Source organism: Etheostoma cragini, chromosome 11 (genome assembly GCF_013103735.1).
Source record: "Etheostoma cragini isolate CJK2018 chromosome 11, CSU_Ecrag_1.0, whole genome shotgun sequence".
In the NCBI taxonomy this organism is placed as follows: Eukaryota; Metazoa; Chordata; class Actinopteri; order Perciformes; family Percidae; genus Etheostoma; species Etheostoma cragini.
This window is the reverse complement of record NC_048417.1, coordinates 9,488,045-9,499,007: the sequence shown is the minus strand read 5'-3', so window position 1 is coordinate 9,499,007 and position 10,963 is coordinate 9,488,045. Positions and strand designations below refer to the sequence as shown.

At 40.4% G+C, this 10,963-nt stretch overlaps 1 protein-coding gene across 3 annotated transcripts in view; it reads right to left on the bottom strand.

Moving 5' to 3' along the window:
* The window catches only part of nalcn (sodium leak channel, non-selective), a 66,954-nt gene that overhangs the window by 39,408 nt on the left and 16,583 nt on the right, over nucleotides 1–10,963 (bottom strand). The gene's annotated exons all lie outside the window — the stretch shown is intronic.

Genomic DNA, 10,963 nt, shown 5'->3' with positions numbered 1-10,963 from the left:
ATATATATATATATATATATATAACAAATTATATATATAACAAAACCAACTATAGACTATACTGTATATTAAGAGGTGGAAACAGGCAAAGAGGGGCAGCAGCTAAACTGCAGGAAATTCAGGGTAATCAGGAGCCTTTCATTGGTTGCTGTGAGAAACATCCAGCCAGCAGAATCAGTGTGTATTCAGATAGCCGGCAAAAAGAAAGGAAAGGGGCAATAAGTGTATCTTATTTCCTGTGGGAATAGCAATGGCATTGAACGCCTACAACAACATCACATAATGAAAGAAAAAATGCATTAAAAGAATGCGGGGAAAACTAACCCACAAAAAGCAAAACATGCACTCCTCCATACATTTAGACAAAAACTGTAACTGTGCGTTCCATTGGAGACAATATGACAGATGTGATCACAGCCTTGTACTGCATGTAAGCGGCATACTGAGCAGCTTGTGAGTGGGTAGAATACCTCACCCTAAAAAAAGACTTGCATGTGAGACTGGTAATAGGAAGGACTGAAAAAGTGAAAAATGAGAGGAAGACTTGAAGAGAGATGAAGAGTGTTTGCAGCATTGCTGGACAGATCAAATTCACCGCAGGAAAACGGGACCACTGCCATCCACCCTCCTACACACAAATACACTTACAATATTGACTTTTAAACTCTAGAATGATTGATCTGCAAGTGGTGCTTTGAAACAAGTGATGATATTGCAATTAGAAGATACTATTATCTGTGGAACTTTAAACTCGTGGGTAAATTATCTATTGCCGTTTGAAGTACAAAAAAGGGTAAGCAAAGAGAAAAAGGTATCATACTTTGTAAAGTGAGCACAGCTAGTAAGTCATCACTTCTTCAAAAGGCTGTTTTAGCATTAAGATTAGATTTACAGTACTTTTTGGTCAAGATTAAAATTTGTTTTCTTCTTACCTCTTCCCTAATCTACGGAGCCCCGGAGGAAAAAAAAAGAAAATGAAGAAAAAAATAACAAAAAAATAAAAACATGCCCTGGGGAAAATTCAAGATTTAGACTTCCATGGAGGAAAGGAAAAAAAAAAGTAAATAAACATGTAGCTTACTGGGGACTACACTAAACACTAAACTCGAGGCCTCGAGTTTAGTGTTTGTCCCCAGTACATGCTTCAATTTTTTTACTTTGATTATTTTTTTCATCTCCAGGGCTCCATACTAATTCTCCCTTTCCTGTAATTAATAAAACTCTGGAAAGAGAAACATTTTATATTGGTCATGAAAACTAATTAAATATCAGGCTGAAAAAGCAGTGTTTCATTGCCCTTTCTTTGTCTGTTTCACACCAATCTGCTGGGCGTGGTTGTATGTGGTCTGTTGGGCCTGCAACTACACCCCACATTGATGTCACAGTGTACTGACACACCCTTGAGTAAAGCACAACCCAACTGCCCGGAGGTGCATTTTTGTACATTGTTTTATGTTTCACTATTTTAATGGTTTATTACTCAACGCAAAATGCTGGTACTTGTCTAAGCTTGGCTGATGGCCTGGACCAATAGAGCTGCTAGCCTTTGAATTAAGTGTTTTTGCAGAACATTTACACATACCACTCTACACACACAGTGCTTAGGCTCCCTGACTGAGATTGAACTTGACAAAGCAGTTTGACATTTCCAGCAACCAGACGCTCTCCTCCATGGGTGTTTTGGCTAAACGGAGTTGTGTGCGTATGTGTGATAGTGTTTATGCGTGCATGAGGGAGGGGGCTAGAAAGATAGAGGCAAACTGACAGAGAACAGAAAGTACATGCTTGTGCGTATGAAACGGTTGATTTCCTCATGGGTCTGACTTTGCCCATATTCTCTGTCAGCTTTAGGGAATCACACTGCTAAGAAATGCTGGAGAGCAAGTGTGCATCTGTAACCTCTGTCAAATGAAGATACAGTCTGCCCATCCAGCTCTGCCACAGAATTACCTTCTAATCTTTTCAACCCCTTTTTTCCCAAAATTGGCTGAAGCTGTGGTGCACTTCACCAGATAACGCTTTCAAGTCATTCCCAATGCAAAATGGCCTAAATCGCCAAATGCAGCCTATGATATTCATATTTGGCCTTAAAGGTCCCAGGGCATGAAAATGTCACTTTATGAGGTTTTTTAACATTAATATGCTTGCCTGCCTATGGTCACCCAGTGGCTAGAAATGGTGACAGGAATAAACCGAGCCCTGGGTATCCAGCTATGCCTATAGCTATATTTCCAGCCACATTTTTTTTAATCAAATTAAGTCATAAAAAAAACGTTGAATGAAAACAGTAAAATTCAATGGAATTTCATGAATATCAACTCAAATGAAATACGTTCGGTCTCATCTGATTATGTCTTGATCAATATCCGGCTAATGTGATAAAAGCTGATGGAAACGTTAGTTGCCGAATAAATAATGAATTGCGATTAAGTTTTAGGTAATTTTATGGTAGCAACCCACCACAATGTCAAGAAGAAGAAATTTTAATTTCTGCCCAGTATTTTCGCTGTGTTTGCACACAAAGACTCATGGAAATGGACGAACAAGGACAAGCTGGCTTGAATGTTTTGCAATGGTGTGCGAAAATAAATGGAAATACCTTAAAATGTCTAAAACCAGCTTTACTCAAATGATTTTTTTTTAACCGAACTTCAGATAATTTGATTGACAAATGGAGGGAAACTTAGCTTATGAGAAATAAAGGCTCTAATGGGCCGATCTAAAATCCGGCCCCTTATGAGGTAATTAGGGGCAAGGTTGACTCCCCTTTCTCTGCTTTGCCTGCCCAGAGAATTTGGCCTGCCTATGAAAAAGAGAGAGAGATCATGGCTTTCAAACGAGCAAAGTGGCAGTTGGTCAAGGCCCACATTAATTTTGGGAAAGAGACTTCAGATACAGGATTAGGGGACCACTAATCTTGTGTTAATATAAAAACATCCAAAAAGCACCGTGTCATGGGACCTTTAAGATGTCAGAATCAATTCAACAGCATCAAGATGGCTCTCCCCTGCAGTCTGATGTTTCTTAGCTTGTGCATATTTGAAATCCTTTCACATGTGTTTGATGGATGCTGTATATTTGTGTTGCCTCTGGCTGGGTCTATGAAACACCAGGTGCTCATCGTGCATAGCCACAAGCATGCACACACACTGACATGTCAAAGTCAAGTTTAGCAGGAGCTACACATTTAGCTGCAGCTTCACAACAAAAACACTCACATCATTCCGACTGCTAGCAAAGCAAAGATTCATTTCTAACGCATGACAGAATACATTCTGCAAAATACAGCATGTACTCAGGTCTCATTTGCTTGACTGCAACAGTGTGTACAGGATGGAAATTAAGTATGCAAATAGTGTTGTAGATAAAAAGACAATTTCAAGTGGCATGTAAATTGGTATTTGGAGAAACAGTACACACTTGGTGTGCTTCCCTGCAGTAAAACATGAAAAACAACATTCAAAATAACACAAAATGTACACCACACATTTCTCTTTTCATCAAGCCTTCTGGCTTCTTGTTTAGGTTCTTGTGTTTTTTATCACCCAATTTATGCCCAGTCAATTTAAACAGTGCAGCAAAGCCTCTCTCTCTAAAGGGTGTCTGAACAGTTTCACATAAACTGCAATCTCACAGATGAGGCAAAACAACTTTCAGCTGTGCTCGTAAGAGCTGTCCCAACATGATCCGCTGTCAATAAGCATAACAATCCTCTGGAGGAGGAGGGTATATATGCATTATACCTGGAGCATGTCCAGTGGCTACTAACTGTCATGCAACCAAGATAGAGAGGCAGACCAACAGACCAACGCCTGCCTCCTCGTGCTACGTCTGTTCATTCAGACTGCCAAGCAGGACAAATGCTCTTTCTGCTGGTACATGAGACAAGTGTAGCACATGTGCACATAGCTGGCACGATAGAACAGTTTTTGCACAGGAATTGTCACCAACAGACTGGGCCATGTTCTGGCTCCGTATCCTGCTACAGTTTTCCCCTGTTTACTGGGATTAAGAAGAAACTGATCAGGATTACAGACTGCTTCACTTGACTTATCTCTTCAGTCTTTTCACTGGCATGTGTCGACAATGAATAAGCATGCTCATATTTAGAGTTCCGTCAAGGCTCTTTTCTTTTTCACTGTATGGGAAACAATTGAACACATTAAAATATATAAAACAGGTATTCATTCAAAAGTACTTTTGTAAAACTGGTGAACAGCACAGTAAACATGAGGCCAAATATCTACACAGAGTAATCTTAATCTAAAATGTTGGGCTTAATTGAGTGGGTGTGTCTGGTAAAGTGGGAGCTCTTTGGTTCATAACGGTACTGACAAGAGTTGGCTGACTCATGTCTCTGGCTGGAAAACAGGTCTTAATAAAACATGGTAGTCTGCATGTCTGAGTCCTCTGACTCTTAATAATATCGGCTGTGCTTTCCCACCTCTGTGTCTTTTTCCTGTCTGGCTATTCTTTACTGCGTAATGTGCATCTGGCCTATACGAAATTATCAATCTGATTCAGTCATTTTGTTTTGTCTAAGAGTGTTGATTTCATGGTACTGGTCACATCTTGTTCTCAGTCATTTTGTTTAGCATTGTACATACTGTATATCTACCCTGATATTCCCCAATGCCTTTTTTCACTTTCACCATAGCAATCTTCTCACTGTGATTACTCTCCTCCTCTCGTTTTTTCCTCTCAAGCCAATTTCCTTTTCTATGCGCCCTTCTTCTCCTTCCACACAGAGACAAACTGACCTTAACCTTGACACGTTGAGCAACTATGTGTGTGTGTGTGTGTGTGTGTGTGTATGTGTGTGTGTGTGTGTGTGTGTGTGTGTGTGTGTGTGTGTGTGTGTGTGAGCATAAAATTATGTAAGTGGTGTCACTGGGAAAATCCAGAGGGAAAAGATCTGTGAGGGTGAAAAGGAGGGTTCCAGAGAATCAATAAACTCTGGCTTGCGAGGGAGAGGTCACAAAGTTGTTCCTTTTATTGGACCTCAGTATCCCACAGTGAGCTGCTGGGATATCCATTACTTTGCTTTTAGCTTTGTGGACAGAGGGCTGAGGCACGAGGAGTGAGTTGCATCAGCTGTTCATCGCGAAAAAGAGGCAAAGCTAAATTAATCACATTTTCCTCCTGGATTAATAGAAGTAGGTAGCATTTATAAAAGCTTACATAACCTTCCCTATAGGTCATTTTAAAGCTGTTTTAATTATTCTAACACAATTCCTTAGTCCATTGATCTTTTATGTAAGGTTAGTCTATGTTGCATTTTGAGGACTTTATTTTTTTAATCCACGGGGGTACATTTGTTTATAGTGTCTCTCTTTATTTTTGGTAATGGCAGCCAAAGTAGAAGATAGTAGACCCTGTGTGACCCTATGAGAAAGCGAGGAAGGGATCCGGGGACCCTGCCTGGAGGAGGCCTGGGACCCCGTTTGGAGCCAACTGGAAACAACTCCACAGTGGCAACGCCCAAGGGATTGATAACATCTGTCCAGAAATGCTGAAGGCTCTGGGTGTGGTGGGACTGTCTTGGTTGACACGCCTTTTTAAACATTGCATGGAGGTCTGGGACAGTGGCAAAGTAGTAGGAGACCAGGGTGTCGGTTCCCCTCCTCAAAAAGGGGGACCAGAGGGTGTGTTCCAATTACAGGGGTATCTCACTGCTCAGCCTCCCTGGTAAAGTCTACTCCAAGGTGCTGGAAACGAGGGTTCGGCCAATAGTCAAACTTGGGTTGAAGAGGAATAATGCGGATTGCGGCCTGGTCGTGGAACAACGGCTCAGATATTCACTCTCGCAAGGATCCTGGAAGGAGCCTAGGTGTATGCCCAACCGGCCTACATGTGTTTTGTGGATCTGAAGAAGGCATATGACCATGTCACCTGGGAGATACTGTGGGAGGTGCCGCTGGAGTATTGAGTGAGGGAGTCCCTTCTCAGGGCCTTCCAATCTTTGTATGACAAAAGCGAGAGTTGTGTCCGGGTTCTTGGCAGTAAGTTCAGGTGAGGGCTGCGCTTTGTCACCAATCCTGTTTGTAGAATTTATAGACAGGATATCGAGACGTAGTCGGGGTGGGGAGGGAAAGGGAAGTTTGGGGTCCCATGCTGGAGCTGCAACCCCCGGAACCCGTTACCGGATAAGTGGATGAAGATGGATGGATGGCAGCCAAAGCTTCAATCTGTAGTGTAATTATGCTTATGGTATGGTGGAGCACTAGAGGCTAATTAGTAGAACAGGTCTGTAGGGAAAAAAATGTGATGCTTCATTAACCTCCATTGGTCTGTACTGCTACCACAAGAGAAAAACTGAGAGACTTAGAAAAATAACCTTAAAAATGAATGTCTGACTCGTGAACAGATAGAGGAAAGGGGTGTAATGTTTAAAAATGGCAAATTGTGGTTTTAGAGGGTTTATGTGCCTAACTGTTTCTTGGCTTGTCACAGTGACTTCCTGAAGTCTCTACTGGTGATAACAACAGAGCACAATACTGATTCAAAGTGTATTGAGTTTCTTCGCTTTCTCAAACCAAAAAAATAAATTAATAGTACTGGCCACACTCACTGACAAGTAGCTTAAAATTATGGCTAAGGATGACAGAGGAAAATAAAGACCACTGTATGTTGAGGATTATCACATTAAAAAAACATAGAAAAATAACTATCAGAGTTGGAGACGAAAACTCTGAACACATATTGGAGAGCTATTTTGTTTTGTATCCCTTCAGGAGGGGAAGAAGCCGTTTCCTCTCTGAGAGGAAAGAGCAGGTGGTTAATCAAATATGTGTTATCTCTAACTGTTGCAGCCCTTTGGACCCAGACAGACAAGAAAGACACCCACACACATTCACAAATGGATAGATGTCAACAGGCAGATTGACAGGCCAACAGTCAGAAACACAGACTCCTAACCGGATACGTACAGGTGGTTGAAGAAAGTCTGACAGGTATGGGTGAGGTAGCAGCAGACAAACAGAACGACACACAGACACAGCGCCCACCTGCCAGCCCTTAAACATTTTAATCATTTGACGGCCAATTACTCTGGAGCCAGGCAGAGCAGAACAGAAACCCACACTTCACTTCCCCAACACTTGCAGATGGCCCTGCAGGCTGGATCTGCACTGCATGTCTTCACTCTACCTGTCTACTCAGCTAGCACTGCTCCCTTCTGATATTGGTAAAAAAGTGATGAAATAAGTTGTTTGGCGGGGCTTTACAGTAAGAGAGCAGGGAATATTCATCATTTATTGAAAATGGTACCATGCCTTCCAACACTTTAACCCTACTAAAACATCAAAGACAGTTCAAGTGCAGGAAAATAAAATTATAACTCATTTTGAGCACATGTGTGCATTAAACTCCCCTACATCATCTACGAATGCTCATTTACAGCTACTGGAGATAACCAGCTTGTGGGGTAATTCTACAGTCTAATACCAATTTACTAGTGCAGGTGCAACTAGATGACATGATCAAATGAACACCAGGCAAACCTCGAAACCTTTTCCGGTAGCTGCATTCTCAGCACCCCAACAATATTTGGTATGGGATCACATTCCAAACTAATGTCAAGCTCTCATTTTTCCCACATTTTTTCTTCTTCGTCATTGTATGGCAAGCCAATCACAACAACTGACACATCAAGCTCAAATTCATAGGAGAGTTCAAGGCTGGTTAACTGTATTTTATTTTCAATCAATCAATCAAAATGTATTCATATAGCACTTTACAACAATCAGCAGGTATCGAAAGCCCTTAACAAAATAAGTAAAAACACAACATACAATAGAAAGAGTGAACATAGAAAACAGTTATATCTCAAAAGGTTACAAAGAAACAAATCTAGCCACAATTTTAAGATACAGATTCCCAGGTCAATACTTTTTCTTCTTTCTTTAACTGACTTCTTGAACTTAGCTTTCGTGGTTTGCTTCCAGTGACCCGTACAAGCAGTCTACTTTGCATTGCCTTTCAATATTATCCATCTTTGTTTATTGTGCCGGTGGTGCGTGTGATTGAATTTTTCCTCATGGTAGTTAGTTATGTTTCAAATAGCTTTGTCGTTTGTAAAAACTGTGGTAAAATGTTACCACCAGGAATTTGTTTCAACATCGCCTACCTACCTCTTATTGTAGTCCTATTAGTGTGACCAAACTTTGTTGCACACACTTGGTAGGTGGCATTCATATCCTCTCTGTAAAGAGGTGTTTTGTTAGGTTGGAAAAACTGGGTGGGATTTTGTAGTTTCCTGACGCTGTCACCATCAGAAAACCATTTTTAGAATGTTTTGATGGCTTGACAAAATGCTGTCAGTGTGTGACTGGCAACTAAAAACAATGATGCATGTCAAATTCACTTTGAGTACTATTACACTTTTAAACTATTTGATTATTATTTACGCCACATTTGACACTTTGAATGCTCAAGTAGGCAGACATTTACACAACAAAAGTAACTTAAAGTGACACTTAAAAAATGTCACTACTTAAAGTTATTAAGTATATCCTGAACAGAGACCAGTGGTGAACTTAAATACATGTGTATAATGGATTCCAATCATTTCCATTATAAAATATTATAAATTCATAAAAAGGTTTTGCAGGATAATCTGATTCTCTGCTGTCCATCTGACCGTTCTTTCGCCGTACTCAAATATATTTTTATATACACTGCTTCTATTTGTAGCTCATACATTGAGATGACCGGTCTTACAGTGAGCATTCACAGCAAACATAAGCACATAGTAACAAATCTTAGGCAGTATGCAAAATTTTCATGAAAATGTGTTTTCTTCGGAATTCATCGTAATTGACAATTCTAGACAAACTATATCTGCCTGAAATAGTAACATAAAAAAAATTGCATGTTTTGGTGTATTTATTGAATTATTTTCTTGAAGAAGTCAAAGTCAATTTGGAAAAAGAAAGTGAACACTTGCTTTTATTAACTAATAAACCATATTTACAGCACTGACCTCAACCAAATGTGTCCTGCACACGAACGGCACTCCAGTTCATAGAAACAACGAAACAAAACACCAGCCCTCACAGATAGGTCAAAACCACATGTGTTTCAGACTATTTAGTCTATTTCTGAGTGCCAGTCTTTTGTTTCATTGATCCTTACCAATATTAATCAATCACTCTGTGACTTTGTCACTGGCAGATCATTAACATAATGTTTTGTGGAAAACTGGTCCTACTATAAAATCGTCCTCTAATATTAATATTAGGAAGAAATGATAAGATCATTATCCCTCTATGTATTTCTCTCTTGCGATGGTGCTCTTTAGGCTCTCTTTGACCGGATACATCTATTTCAATTTCCGGGCCATTGCCCAAACCTGAAACACTCCATGTGAAGGAGGTGTAAGTTGTTCTGCAGTCCAACCCACCAAAAAACTGTGTAACTGTGGTCCGTCTCACAGGATGTCAATCCTACAATGTCTGCATCCTTAAGGTGGTGTTGAGACTTAAAACACCCGTGTTAAGGGGGTGTTAGTGTGTGTGTTCAGCTACAGGTACTTGTGGGAGCCCTCGGCGTCGGGTCCCCCACTTTGTCAAAGCAGCAGTCTTAACCCATGTATTGTCTTCATTTTCAGGATCCTCTTGTATCCCTCGAGTCAAATTAACCCGTGACTTATTTGGGGTTTTAAAAACAATTCTGAAATAAAAAATTTGACTTTATTTCCATTCCAGACAATTGAGATGATGTACAGTATATGTTTAGGGAATGCAATCCGTCTCTAGTAGAACACAATTAAAAGTGGAAGTGTGATTTGTTTTTTGTCATAAAATCCACTATGGAAACAACATAAGTGGTCATATCCAGAATATTTGAGTCAGGAATACATGTTTCTCACAGAAAATAAGGTAAGACCATTCATTTTCAGGTAGAAAAATTGTATACTTTGAAACGGATCAATTTGACCTGAATACCATACAAGGGTTAAGACACAAAAGCTGTGTTTTGACACAGTGCTGTTGTCATGGCCTAATGGCTCTCTCTGTCACTCTGTTAACCCTTCATTTTAGGGTCAGAAGTGGTGTTATTGTTTGCACAGAATGACAGTTATAGCTATTTGGTTTGCGTGAATGAGGCATAGAAAGCAGCCTTTGGGTGTTACTTGTAACGGAGCAGAGGGCTCAGAGGGAAGTGAGCCGTGTTTATCCCTCTGGTTATCTAAATCTTCTCTCCAACTGATGATGAGGCTCGGGGTACCTGCTGGTTTAATGGGGAATATTGCATATTTCACATTCTTTCTCTTCTCATTTCTTTCCTTCTTCTCAACCCCCTTTCTCTTTTTTTATTTGTATACTCTTCCTCGCTCTGTTTATGTGTGTGTGCCTCCTTCAAGCTTAGCTCTGGAAGATTTTTCACCATGAGGGTTTGTTGACAGCTATCCTCCCTCTTATAGCTGTAGACGCTATTGGCAGTATCTCACAGCAAGGGCCCAGCCTTTTACACCATACTGCTATGAACAGTGGGCCAGCTGCAAGCAACACCCGCTGCTTTCAGCTTATCTTTAAAGCCCAACCATTTGGATCACACCGACCAGCGTCCATCAAGTAGACATAATTTAAACCTAATCTATCACTGGCGCTTCACACATTAAACATGAGCCCCCTCTCATTTAAAATCCCATCATTTAATCGTTTGACACAGCTATTAAAGACACAGACAAATGGGAAAACAATGAGGTTATACTGCGTGAGTCTGCAGCACATGTTGAATAGATGAGCCTCACTGATTCTCTATAAATACAAAACATTTCACCGTCAATGGAGATATTTAAATGACAATAAAAAAAGTGTTTTTAAACATAGTTCAAGTAAATTTAAAGTTATGTCTATGTTCAGGTGTCACCTTTCACAAGCTAAATTGTGTGTGTGTGTGTGTGTGTGTGTGTGTGTGTGTGTGTGTGTGTGTGTGTGTGTGTGTGTGTGTGTGTGTG